Source organism: Ranitomeya imitator, chromosome 1, assembly GCF_032444005.1.
Source record: "Ranitomeya imitator isolate aRanImi1 chromosome 1, aRanImi1.pri, whole genome shotgun sequence".
Lineage (NCBI taxonomy): Eukaryota > Metazoa > Chordata > Amphibia > Anura > Dendrobatidae > Ranitomeya > Ranitomeya imitator.
In genome coordinates, this window is record NC_091282.1 from 359,693,506 (window position 1) to 359,705,674 (window position 12,169).

General features: G+C 45.8%; 1 protein-coding gene across 1 annotated transcript in view; it reads right to left on the reverse strand.

The window, feature by feature from the left end:
* LOC138672696 (ubiquitin carboxyl-terminal hydrolase CYLD-like) overlaps positions 1-12,169 on the reverse strand; it is a 60,442-nt gene that overhangs the window by 24,940 nt on the left and 23,333 nt on the right. The gene's annotated exons all lie outside the window — the stretch shown is intronic.

Genomic DNA, 12,169 nt, shown 5'->3' on the forward strand with positions numbered 1-12,169 from the left:
CACTGAAGCTCCGCTCTCAGCAGCTCATTCACCAGTGGTTTTCAGCCGGAACGTTCGCATCTTGGCACAGTCCAGGTTGAAAACTGTATATTCCCCCAGATATGGATTACTGCGTGGGACAACGACGGACAGGTATGGTATATTGTTGCTTTTTTATTTTACTTTTATTACAGGAGATCGAGGGCTTCGCTGGGATTAGGCATTTATATAAAAATGGAAAAAACGGTTTAGTCTTATTTAAAAATAAAGGATTTTATTCTGGCTGTGTCTTTATTTACAAACAATACAACTATAAGATTAGTAATGGATGAGTGTCTTACAGACGCCTATCCGTTACATAGCCGTGGGCTATTACCCCACTTTCCACCACTACAGGGCACGAAGGAAGAGCCGGGCAATGCGCCACAATTGGCGCATCTAATAGATGCGCCTTTTCTGGGCAGCTGCAGGCTGCTATTTTTAGGCTGGGGGGGGTGGGGGGGGAGTAATATCCATGGCCTCTTACCAGCCTGAGAATACCAGCCCCAGCTGTGAGCTTTAGCAAGGTTGGTTGTAAAAGAAATTTGGAGACAACGCCGTTTTTTTTAAAATTATTTAGTTAAATAATTATTGTAAAAAAGCGTGAGGACCCCTCTATTCTTGATAAACAACCTTGCTGAAGTTGACAGCCCCCAGCTGCGAGTTTTGTCTAGCTGGTTATCAAAAATAGGGGGGAATCCACACCGTAAAAAAAAAAAAAAAATGTATTTATAGCGCAGGAGCGGCAGATGAATACTCCCATCCGCAGCTCCTGCTCTTGCTGTTATTAGCGGTAGCAGGTGTCAGATGATAGGATCAGTCGTCCCATCAGCTGACACCAGTGACCGGAGGTGAAGTTTATACCTCCGATCACAGCTGAGCGCTCACGCTGTCTTCTGACATTGTGGGATCAGAATCGGTGTTTGCTGCGCTGTCAAACACTGTATTGTGGGACCCCCATTCAAGTGAATGAGGTTCGGGTCCACTCTGCTGGATGACAGGCTGTATGTCCTTGATTTTTCTGCAGCAAATACGCTGGGTGAAAAATGCTGCAAAAATGCTGAAAGAAGTGACATGCTCTATTTAAAAAAAAAAAAAAAAAAAAAAAAAGAACGCTGCAAATTACAAAATCCTGATGACAAAAAAAAAAAAACAGTGCGTGTGTATATATATCTACTAGATTGTGGCCCGATTCTAACGCATCGGGTATTCTAGAATATGCATGTCCCCGTAGTATATGGACAATGATGATTCCAGAATTCGCGGCAGACTGTGCCCGTCGCTGATTGGTCGAGGCAACCGTTATGACATCATCGTCGCCATGGCAACCATTATGACATCCATGTCGATACTGTGCCCGTCGCTGAATCAGAAACGTGAGAGGTCTACGTCCTTTATGACATCATCGTCGCTGTGCCCGTTGCTGATTGGTCGAGGCAACCTTTATGACATCGTCGCCATGGCAACCATTATGACATCTACGTCGATACTGTGCCCGTCGCTGAATCAGAAACGTGAGAGGTCTACGTCCTTTATGACATCATCGTCGCTGTGCCCGTTGCTGATTGGTCGAGGCAACCTTTATGACATCGTCGCCATGGCAACCATTATGACATCTATGTCGATACTGTGCCCGTCGCTGAATCAGAAACGTGAGAGGTCTACGTCCTTTATGACATCATCGTCGCTGTGCCCGTTGCTGATTGGTCGAGGCCTGGCGGCCTCGACCAATCAGAGAGCCGGGATGTCCAGGACAGACAGACAGACAGACGGGAAAACCCTTAGACAATTAGACAATTATATATATATCTATATATATAATTGTCTAAGGGTTTTCCCGTCTGTCTGTCTGTCCTGGAAATCCCGGCTCTCTGATTGGTCGAGGCCGCCAGGCCTCGACCAATCAGAGACCGGCACAGCATCGACGTAGAAATCCCGCGTCTCTGATTGGTCGAGGCCGCCAGGCCTCGACCAATCAGCAACGGGCACAGCGACGATGATGTCATAAAGGACGTAGACCTCTCACGTTTCTGATTCAGCGACGGGCACAGTATCGACATAGATGTCATAATGGTTGCCTCGACCAATCAGCGACGGGCACAGTCTGCCGCGAATTCTGGAATCATCATTGTCCATATATTACAGCGACATGCATATTCTAGAATACCCGATGCGTTCGAATCGGGCCACAATCTAGTGTGTGTGTGTATAATATATATATATAAATTTCTGAAATCTCATAGGCTTTGATGGTACTGTAAAAAGCAGCTGAAAATTAGCATAAAAAACACAGCAGAAACGCCCACTGTGCACATACGCTAAAAGCGATTATAATGCACACCATTAGTTTTAATAAGAGCAAACACACCACTCGAATAAAAAATTTTTTGGGGGGGACGACAACATTTAGCGTATGTGCACATATTCAGGATTTCTTGCAGAAATTTCCTGACAAAAACCGGACATTTCTGCCAGAAATCCGCATGCTTTTTTTTCCGCTTTTTTTCCGGTTCTTTCCCAATGCATTAAAATAGCAGGAAAATCTGCAAAATTAATGAACATGCTGCTTTTTTTTTTTTTTACTGCGATCTGTAAAAAAATGCATCATGTGCACAAAAATTGCGGAATACATTCTAAATGATAGAATGCATATGTATGCGTTTTTATTGCGAAAAAAACGCAAAAAATCCTGAACGTGTGCACGTACTCTTAATGTAGTGACTTCAGTAGATGTTGCTGCAGAATGGAGACCCGCATGGTCTGCGGTCATAGAAGAGTGGGCGCTCTGGGATGAGTTTATGTGCAAGTATCTGTGAGTAAATGTACGCTGCCTCAATAAAAACACGTCGGAATCTGTTTAAACACATTTTTGTCTTCAGCACAATACAGCCAATTTCTACAGTCTGGTCTGGATTTTTACACTTCTCTTGCCAACAGTGACTCACTCACAGAACAGACATCGCCAACACTCGCCAGTTATTAACGCTTCTAAGACACAATTTTATTTTTTTCCGTTTATGTATGAAGTAAAATATAAAAGAAAACGAACATTGGCACAGAAGCTTCTTCACACTTAAGTTGAAACACCAAGGAGGACAAGTTGTGGAATTATGGAGGTTACAAGATCAAGATATGTTAAGGATTCCCATCCACCTCTCGTGTCTCCCCTTTTCCTCATAGTTTGTAAGCTTGCGAGCAGGGCCCTCATTCCTCCTGGTATCTGTTTTGAACTGTATTTCTGTTATGCTGTAATGTCTATTGTCTGTACAAGTCCCCTCTATAATTTGTAAAGCGCTGCGGAATATGTTGGCGCTATATAAATAAAATACGTACGCTACTCACCTGGTAGCAGTGTTTTTTCAGGAGCCATGACAGCACAACGAGAGAGGGGATCCGCCCTTCAGGGACAGGAAACCTACAGACATAAAAAGGGCGGTACCTCTCTCCCACGTCAGTTGTTTCCAGAGCATGAGAGGACCACCTTGGTTAGTAACACAGATGCAGCATATTCATAAATACATTTTATTATGCCAGTGAACATGGAATTTAACGCAAAACCAACAGGGAGTTGAAACATCGAAAAATATAGGGTAGGGAATCTAAGGGTGCTGTCATGGCTCCTGAAAAAACACTGCTACCAGGTGAGTAGTGTACGTATTTATTCAGTCGCCATGACAGCACAACGAGAGACTTTCAGAGACGAAAGATTTAGGGGGGGATAATAGCTTCCAGCACTCTTCTCCCAAACGTAAGGTCTGAGGAACTACCCAGATCTAATCTGTAGTGTCTAAGAAAGGTAGAAGGAGAAGACCATGTGGCCGCCTTACATATGTCTTCGATTGATACCTCTGATCTCTCCGCCCAGGAAGATGCTACGGCCCGCGTGGAGTGTGCCTTTATACCATCTGGAACTTCATTGCCACCTGTGGTATAAGCGAGAGAGATCGCCTCCCTAATCCATCTGGCTAGAGTGTTTTTAGATACTCTAAGACCCTTCCTCACCCCTTGATAGGCTACAAATAAAGAGTTATCTTTTTTCCAGGCATCTGAAACTGCAATATATCTAAGGAGGCATCTTCTCACATCTAAGCAATGAAATTTACGTTCTTTAACGTTAGCAGGGATGGAGCAAAAAGAGGGTAGGACTACCTCCTGTACCCTGTGAAATTTTGACGCAACTTTAGAAAGATATAGGGGATCGGGTTTCAATATTACCCTATCCTCCCTAACCTGCATGTATGGTGGATGTCTGGAGAGTGCCTGCAGATCACTAACCCTTCTAGCAGATGTGAGAGCAACCAACAGGGCTGTTTTGATTGAAAGGATCTTTACAGGGATGGTATCAATGGGCTCGAATGGGGCTTGCGTTAGGGCTGAGAGTACCAAATTTAGGTCCCATGGGACTAACCTTTGTTTAATAATTGGTCTAGACCTCGTGACTGCTTTAAAAAATCTAGAAATCCAGTGATTACTGGCTAAATTAAGATTATATAATGCTCCTAGCGCTGACACCTGAACTCTAAGAGTACTTGTGGCTAAGCCCATTTCTAGGCCTTTTTGTAAAAATTCGAGAATCTGGTTTATACATGGTTTTTGGTCAATTTGAGCCCCTGAATATGATAAAAATTTTCTCCACACTCTAACATAAATGCTCGTTGTAGAGGGTTTCCTACTTTTAAGGAGTGTATTCACCAGATTCTGAGAGAATCCTTTTCCCCTCAGTAAGGACCTTTCAAGTTCCATGCCGTTAGGTGTAAGTTGGCTACTTGAGGATGGAGGATTGGCCCCTGGGAGATCAGATCTGGTAGCTCTGGAAGAATCCATGGTTGGCAGACAGACATCTTCCTCAGCCAAGGAAACCAAGCCCTCTTGGGCCAAAAAGGGGCTATCAAGATTACCTGGGCCCTGTCCTCCCGAATCTTCCTTAGAACTAAAGGAATCAGATTTAGAGGGGGAAAAGCATATGCGAGCCTGAAGCGCCAAGATATCAGCAGAGCATCCACAGCGTATGGGTTGTCTTTTGGATTTAGGGAGAAGAATTGATGTAATTTTTTGTTCCCCCTGCTGGCAAAAAGGTCTATCTCCGGACAACCCCATAACTGAATGATCTGGTTGAAAATGGCTGGATTTAACGACCACTCTCCCTGTCTGAGCATGTTGCGGCTTAGATAGTCGGCTTTGGTATTGATACTTCCTTTTATATGAAGCGCCGTCAGGGAGAGAAGATGTACTTCGGCCACCTAAAAGATATGATTTGCGACCTCCATCAATGAACTGGATCGCGTGCCACCTTGACGATTAATGTAGGCCACAGTTACCCGATTGTCTGACAATAGCCTGACGTGTCGACCCTGTAGGGGTACAAGGAATTTATTTAAGGCATGTTTTACCGCCAACAGCTCTTTCAAGTTGGAGGAAGAGTCCTGTTCAGACTGAGACCATAGTCCCTGAACCCAATCCTCCCCTAAGTGAGCCCCCCACCCCTTGGGGCTAGCGTCCGTAGTCAATACTCTAGATATATGATTTATCCAAGGGACCCCCCTGCGTAGATTCGAAGTGTGAGTCCACCAACCAAGAGAATGTGTAGTCTCCGTAGAAAGTGTGAATTTACTGTCAAGGTGAGCTCTTAGACGACGGGAATTGTGTAACACGTCCCACTGTAGAGTCCTTGTGTGGAACTGTGCCCAGAGAACCGCCGGGATACAGGACGTAAGAGAACCCAAGATCGACATCGCACTTCTGACCGATACTAAGGGATTATTTATTGCCCTGGTGACCAACTGCTTAACCTTAGCAACTTTTGCGTCCGGCAGGCGACATTCCTGCTGACTAGAGTCTATAACATATCCCAGGAACTCTTGTACTTTTAGGGGCTGAAGGCGCGACTTTTTGATATTGACTATCCAGCCCAATTTGTGTAACGCATTCATGACCTTTTGTAGTTGGTCTTTGCAATGCGACTCAGAATGACCCACAATTAGCAAATCATCCAGGTAAGGGACTATCAATATATCCTGTTCATGCAAGTGCGCCATAACCTCCACCATGATTTTTGTGAACACCCGGGGTGCAATTGCGACTCCGAAGGGAAATGCCTGATATTGAAAATGTTCTATCGTGCCAGCTAGTGAAACCGCCACCCTAAGAAACCTCTGATGATCTATATGTATTGGTACATGGTAATAGGCGTCTTTGAGATCTAAGACAACCATATAACAATGGTTACAGAGTAATTTTATTGCTGTCTTGACCGACTCTATTTTGAAGGAGGGTATCAACAAAAAATTGTTCAGGCCTTTCAAATTGATAATGGTGCGATATGAACCATCAGGTTTTTTGACCAGGAACAGAGGGGAATAAAACCCCCTACCTTCCTCGCCTGTAGGGACTTTGATTAGAACTTTCTTCCGTTGGAGTTCCCGGACCTCAGACTCCAGCGCCAACTGCTCTGTAGAGGAGGAACGAACAGGTGTCAACATAAATTTGTCCCGAGGAGTATGGTGGAAGTCAAAGGTTAGGCCTTCCGCTACAATGCTTAGAATCCATGGATTGTTTGTAATCCGCACCCAGGCTGGGTAGAAGGCCGAAAGCCTACCCCCCCACCTGGTCCGCTAGTCATTGCGGTTTCTTAACATCTCGTGAAGGATTAAACATAAATCCTCTACCCCTCCTTCTGCTGCTGTCGTATCTAGTAGATTCTCTGTTAGAGTCTCTATATGGCCTTCTGCGGTTAGACCATCCTCTATTATAGTCCCGTCTGTAGAAGGGTCTTCCTAGGAAGGGAAAGCGTTTTTTATTATCCCCTGCTTTTTCCAATAGCTCGTCTAGGACCGGTCCGAATAAATGAGCTCCTTCACAGGGAATGCTACATAATTTTGTTCTGGCTTGTAAGCCCCCTGGCCAGCATTTTATCCATAGCGCTCTCCGGGCTGCGTTGGATAACGCCGAGGACCTGGCGGCCAACCTGACCGAGTCTGCTGATGCGTCCGAAAGGAAAGCTGCGGCATCCTGGAGTCATAGAGGACAATATTTCCGTCCTAGGGACTTTATCCCTGAGCTGATCTTCGAGGTGACCTAACCATACCATCAAGGACCGAGCGGTACAGGTGGCTGCTATAGCTGGCCTCAAGGACCCCGCCGAAGTCTCCCAAGCTCCTTTAAGGAAGATGTCGGCTTTCCTATCTAATGGGTCCTTCAAGTTCCCCAAGTCGTCAAAGGGGAGAGATTTTTTTTGCATGCCTTGGCGACTGCCGCATCCAGCTTCGGAACTTTATCCCATGAGGATGAAGCCGCCTCCTCAAAGGGATACCTTCTTTTAAAGGCTGGCGGAAGCGACCCCTTTCTTTCTGGTTTCTTCCATTCCTTTGAGATTAGCGATTTGATTTTGTCAATCACTGGAAAGGCTCTTCGGGATTTCCGCTCAATACCTTTGAACATAACATCCTGAATGGAACATTCCGACTGGGTATCTTCTATCCCCATTGTGCTGTTAACTGCTTTAACTAGATGGTTAACCCTATCTAGGGACAAACAGGCTCGACTAGACTCCAGATCCTCAGAGGAGGAAGTAGACGGAAGAGACCCTGAGCTCAGTTCACCCGAGTCCGAATTTACATCAGATAAAGGGGATGATCTTTTAACTTCCGTTCCCCGAGACTTGGATCTCACGGAACCTTTAATTTCCTGTCTAACCATCTCTCTTATTGTAGAGGTCAGATCAGGCGCCTCCTCCTCCAGCAGGCGTTGGATACATATTTTACACAACTTTTTCAAATGCCCATCCGGAAGCGGCTCTGCACATTCGGCACACTGCCTATGTTTGGCTTTGGACAAACTTTTCCTCCCCTGATAGAGGAAAAAAACAAGGGGAATACAATCATCACTAAGTGGACTTTCACGAAGATCACTTACCCCGTCCAGTAATGAGTGGTACCGTAGATGGGGGGTCCTTCGTAGCCGGCAAATCCTTACGGCTTGAGGACTTTGGTATAGAAATCCGAGCCTCCTTAGCTCCACCAGCGCGGCTACTGCCACTAGACCGACGCTGGGAGCTTCTTCGAGGCTTATCTGACTGCTGGTGTTGCTGCTGTGGCTCCTGCTGCTGCCTGTCGATAGTCCCTTCTGGCGACTCCATTATGGAATGGGCAAGGAACACTGACCATCCCAGCTTGCAGCATTATATAATGCCCCCAAGGTACCGCCCCCGGATGGGGGCCAGCAGGGAATCCCAGGTGGTAATCGACCGTCCGCCACTGCGCTGCGCTACCCCTCCCCGAAGCCCCGACTGTCCCCGCAGCTGGGCGCCGCCATTAGCCGGAGATGACGCTACTGCGCATGCCCAGCCGCGTCATCCGGCCGCGCCGCTCGCCGCGTCATCCGGACACGCCCCCTCCGGACGCGGCGGCGGCGCCAAGCCGACACGCGGACCAGGACGCCAGCAGACACCTCACCGGACCAACGCCGCAACCCCGCCCGGCACAGACTGACTCCCGGGACCCTAGCAGCCAAGCACATACTCCACAGGTACCTTGCGCTGCGGACGCCACAGAAGCTAGCCTATATGTCAGAGGCTGCTTCCTCCTGCTGCCACCTACACCGAGCAGTCCCCCTGCCGTGTGGTGCTTCCTGCCTCCTGAACAGGCCGAGGTAGGGGACCCCCGCTACCTGCACCGGTCTGCCAGGAGTGGGGATATCTTCTTAGCTTCGACCCTCTTCCCAGGGCCTGTCTGAAGAGGTTCCGCTGTCAGGGACAGGAAACCAAACTGACGTGGGAGAGAGGTACCGCCCTTTTTATGTCTGTAGGTTTCCTGTCCCTGAAGGGCGGATCCCCTCTCTCGTTGTGCTGTCATGGCGACTGAATAAATTATTATTATTATTATTATTATTATTATTAAGGATTTGAAAGTGTTTCAATTTTTTCCCGTTTCAATAGATTTTGAATTATTTAAAAAGAAAAAAAAAATTCTCTAACAACAATAAGCTGCACATGTGCATATCATTTCTTATCTTTTAAGTATATCTTCTATTCAATATTTTACTTAAGACATATTTATTGTAATGGGAGATAGGCAGGGGAAGGGCAAGGAGCGGGGGTTAGAAGGGTAAAGGAATGAGTATATCCAAATCTAGGATAAAAACAGGAGGAAATGCTGTATAGTTATTTTCTCAAAAAACAATAAACATATCTGTTTAAACAGTTATAAACATACTATTACCTATTACAAAAGAAAATACAATAATATCAACTTTATATCCACCAATAATACACAATATATTTACTTCTATTTACGTTTCTAATAATTCTACATTTAATAAAACAAATTCTTCTATTCCAAGCCTATATTTCTTTTACAATTGTTAATTCTCCCATTGTAAAGGAGGGATCCTTGTCGGCCACCCGGCGTTTCTCTATCGCTTCATTGGGGGATACAGGAACCATGGGTGTATACTTCTGCCACTAGGAGGCTGACACTATGCACAAAAAAAGTTAGCTCCTCCTCTGCAGTGTACACCCCACCGACCGGCACTAGGATATTCAGTTTAGCTTAGTGACTGTCAGTAGGAGGTGGACACTGGTATTTCACTAGACCCATATCTACCTCGGTTTTCAGCGTTTTCCAGTAACATCTCTTCTTTTTCAGATGGGTCTTCTACTTTACCTCCGGAGGGTTACAGTGGGAGCAGACACACTGTACTCCCACGTACAGACTGAGTACGGCGTATACGGCCACCCCGTATCCTCATATGTCTAGCCGGCAGGAACCCAACCCCTAACTCAGAAGAGTGTTTAGGTGACTCCGAACTGTGGTCCTGACCCCTGTCTCTTACCCACACGTCACCAGGGCCTGTCCGTTTCAGGAGGCATGGACAACCCTCAATTTAAGAGGCTTGGATGTCTATCGATGGTCTTCTATGGAGAGGTAGATGTCTTTTTTTCTCTCCCTCTCAGTTTCCTGTCCAGAGGAATTGAGGAGAAGGGTCAGGTAAGGATGAATAAATAAGAAGGAAAAAATGAAGATAGAGGACAGCTTTCCCTTATTTTATTTAGGGCAGGCACTGGGGACGAGCAGCGCAGCAGGGAACGGGGCGCAGGGTTACGGTACCGTTAACTTTGGGGCCTCCGTGCCACCCTTCCTTGCTTCATCGGTGAGCGTTTTCCACTTTAATCCCTGGCTTCAGCACGGCCTAGTCTCGGCAGCTAGCTCAACCCCTCTTCCCAGCATCATCGGGCAGGCTTTTTTCTTGTCAGTTACAGACACGGCCCCTCATCTTATTAGCTCCGCCCCAAAACTCTGCTGGTTAACTCCACCTCTTCTCGAAGCTCCTACTGTTAGCTCCACCTCTTCCCTGAGTGCCCACAGTTAGGTGCCCCCCTTTTTCTGGCCTCATCGGGCAATTTCTTCTGCACACGCTCCACTTTCCTCCAGTGGCGCTTTTCACACTGCGGGCCCTCCTCTTCCTCCCTGCGGTCACCTTTTGCCGGCATCGGAACCCGCTAGGTGGCTTTTCTCTGCAGGAAGTTCTGCATTTACTCCTGCAACTGTCCTGGAGCTCCCTCTACAGCCTGGAACCAAACAGGTCCTGCATCTTGAGTAGTAGCTCGTGAGCAGCTCTGCAGACTGACACTCTCCTCATCATATATATCTTTTGGTCCGCTAACCTTTTGGCATTAGTTAGTGGGTCTTGCTTCTTCGCTCTCGCCCTCCTGCTTGCCCTTCTTCCTCTGATTTTCAGGCAATTGCAAGCTCCTTTCAGGCCAGTCTTCTCCCCCCTGTCAGGACTGCAGCAGTCCCCCTGTGCCTGCTATCCAGGAGTTCCAAGAATGCACCAAGAGAGAGTGGTGTCACAATCTGGAGCTAGAAAACTTGTTATACCATGCTCAGAGCTTTATAAGCAATCAGAAGCTATCAGAGTTTTAACACACACAAAAAAAAAAAAAAAAATCGTAACAAAAATAAAAAATACAAATATATTGTACATATAAATGGATATTTTTATGAAAAAAAAACCCCAAAGCTATAAACAAAAAAGTACACATATTTGACATCGCCGCATCCAGAATGACCCCACCTATAAAACTGTTCCACTAGATAACCCCTTCAGTGAACACCGTAAAAAAAAAAAAAAAAAAAAAAAGGCAAAACGATTCTTTATCATACCGCCGAACAAAATGCGGAATAAAACGCAATCAAAAAGATAAAACGTAAATAACAATGGTATAGCTGAAAAGTCATCTTATCCAGCAACAAACAAGCCGCCATACAGCTCCATCAGCAGAGAAACAAAAAAGTTTTAGCTCTAAGATTAAAGCAATGAAAATTAATTACCGTAATATAAACAAGGTCGGCTCCAGGTTTTTGTGAGCCCCGGGCAAAAGATTCTTCGTGGGCCCCTTTAACACATACCACAATTCAATATGCACAGATACAGCAGAAAAATAGAGGTATAGTACAATGCCACAGATTTCACTTACTTCTTACACTATGAGTGATATCAATAGTTCAGAAACCGGACAGTTTAGTCCTCCATACAGTATTATGGGCACCACATAGTGCTCCATACAGAATAATGGAGCCATATATGGCTCTATACAGAACAATGAGCCCCATATAATGCTCCATACAGGATATGATGGGCCCCATATATTACTCCATACAGAATGGGCCCCATATGATGCTCCATACAGTATATGATGGGCACCATATAATGCTCCAGCATATGACGGGCCCGATATATTGCACCAAACAGAATGGGCATAATTTTTATGTTTGGAGCATTATATGGAGCGGTATATGGGGCCCATATATATGGAGTATTTTATGGGCCAATACTCACCTCTACTTGCTGGCCGCTGCTCTGACCCAGACTATATTGTATTCATGAGCTCTGTATAACTCGCCCCCAATACTGATCAGCAGCTTTCTGCCTATGCACAATGTTGGAAGAAGGGTGATAATCCAGTGGTGTTAGTCAGTGCTCATCATTCAGAGAACTGGTAGATTGATCTGCTGCCAAACAGTGATTTTATCAAAACTGCAGCAAACAGCTCAGTAAGTCTCACATCCAAGGAATCAGGGTCTCTGCCCCTACATCATGCTTCTCTAAGATTAGATAGCAAAAAACCTGATGACAGAATCGCTTTAAATGAAAA